The following is a 2,004-nucleotide window of genomic DNA, read 5'->3' as shown; positions in this document are numbered from 1 at the left end:
AAAAAAAATTAAAATATGTCATAGTAGATGTTTGATTTTAAGCATATAATTTTCTTTTTACCTGTAATTTGTTGAAATGATATCTTCTGAAATATTTAATGTGTGCAGCCCTCGACAGCCCACCAAAACTCATTAACTGGCCTGCCAACTGAAATAATTGCCGACTGCTGCTTTAGAGGGATGATTCCCTATGGAGGACCCATGAGTTTTGAATCTATTGTGCCCTACACATTTATTCCACATCCAGCTTTATGTTCAGTGTTCACACTTGGAAGAAGGGCAATTGCTTATTGAGCCCACACCAACTTTGAAATCTTAAAAATCTGCTGTTGTGTATTATGTGACCATCAAAAAGATTAAACCGAACAATTTTTCTAAAGCACCAAAAAGTATACTTTTTCACGCTTGTCTGCATCTGAACATTTGAAAAAAAAATTGCCATTGAACTAGGCACAATCAGAAGAAATTTTAGACCAATGGGAATATTTCATAACAAAAGGAATTATTTTGTTGAAAGGTATTAATAACTGGGAAGTGTAATTTAGAATGTAGTGTCCAATGGTGCTGCTACCTCAGAGCTGTAATATTCTATATACTCATGAAAGGTAGAGATATGAAAGACCTCCTGTACTGGGCACTGGGCAACCAGGAGCTGGAGAACAAACCTGGAGGAAGGTGATCCAGTGAGATGGTACAGTTCCTTGGGAGGGAGAGGATCCTAGGTTCTAGCCCAGGGGCGAACCAATTCCAGCCTGTGGGCTGGATCTGGCCAGCAGTGAACTCCATTTCCCAGCAGCCCCTGCCCGCATGGCTGGGGCCAATCTCCATGGAGACCCAAGTCACAGCTGTGCTATGATAACACAAGGCTGGGGTTGCCACAGAGACTGGCCCCAGGCATGCTGGCAGGGTGCATAGCAGGGCAGGGAGCTGCTCTGGAGCCCTGGAATCATGTGGCAGGGGCAGCTTGGTTCAGGGCCAGGGCAGAATTCCTATCTGCAGCTTGCATGCTCCAGGCAGGGGTGCACAAGCAGCGGATCATGGCTCTGCCCTGGCTCGAGACCAGGCTGTCACCACTGCAAGGAGTCAGGAAAGAGCCATGATTCGCTGCCTGCAGCTCTGGACCAAACTGCCCCCGCTGCAAGATCCCATTAGCTCTGGAGCAGACCCCTGCCCTGTCCTGCCACATGCCCTGCCAGCACAGCTGGGGCTGGTCCGCATGGTGACCCCAGCCTTGCACTATCACAGTGCAGCTGTGGCTGTGGTCTCAATGGAGACTGGCTCCAGCTGTGTGGGCAGGGGCTGCTGAGAAATGGAGTCTTGCTGCCAGCCAGATCCACTATTTTGCCCACCCCTGTTCTAGCCTGTACCTCTTCTCCCAAAGGAACAGAAACTATGCTGTTTATCCATGTTATTCAATGGCTATCAAATGCAGGCTATAGTGAGTCAGCTGCAAGAGCTGGAGGGTGTTCTGCATCATGCCTAGCCTGTGTCCTGATAATAAGATCACTTTTCTAAGAAAGAGAAGATGAAGATTTGTGTATAAATTCCCTGCAGACCCCCTCACTCCACCCCTGTCTGGGTGAGGGAGGGCCTGGACCCTGGATCTTATACTTCCTGGGAAAGTATTCTGTCTATTAGGCTAAAAGGTGGGATGGTCCTGCTCCTCCTCCTCCTCTTCCTCCTCCTGCTCTTCCTCCTCCTTCATTTTGTTTCTGGTAGATATGTGCACAGGTCAATTTTATCTTGCCACAGGAACAAATAGTTCATAAATGTCATGCACTGCTGTTACACGGCTACCTGAATACCATTTAGATGAATGAAGGGTATAGGGTATGTGTGTGGCTCATAGACTTTTACTTTATTTACTCAAATCCAAGATGACTTTGAATTAAGATTACCCCCTAATAATATAGTGTGATTCTAGACTTAGAAAATTATGAATTTGTTTTAATTTTCCATGTATAGAATATAATTATTGGAAGATCATCTTTAATTTGTTCCCCA

At 45.8% G+C, this 2,004-nt stretch overlaps 1 protein-coding gene across 1 annotated transcript in view; it reads left to right on the top strand.

The window, feature by feature from the left end:
* Positions 1-2,004, top strand: part of USH2A (usherin) — a gene marked incomplete at its 5' end in the record, with an annotated part of 567,922 nt that overhangs the window by 385,506 nt on the left and 180,412 nt on the right. The gene's annotated exons all lie outside the window — the stretch shown is intronic.

This window comes from Alligator sinensis, unplaced genomic scaffold, assembly GCF_000455745.1.
Source record: "Alligator sinensis unplaced genomic scaffold, ASM45574v1 scaffold842_1, whole genome shotgun sequence".
Classification (NCBI taxonomy): Eukaryota; Metazoa; Chordata; order Crocodylia; family Alligatoridae; genus Alligator; species Alligator sinensis.
This window is presented reverse-complemented; position numbering and strand designations above follow the sequence as displayed.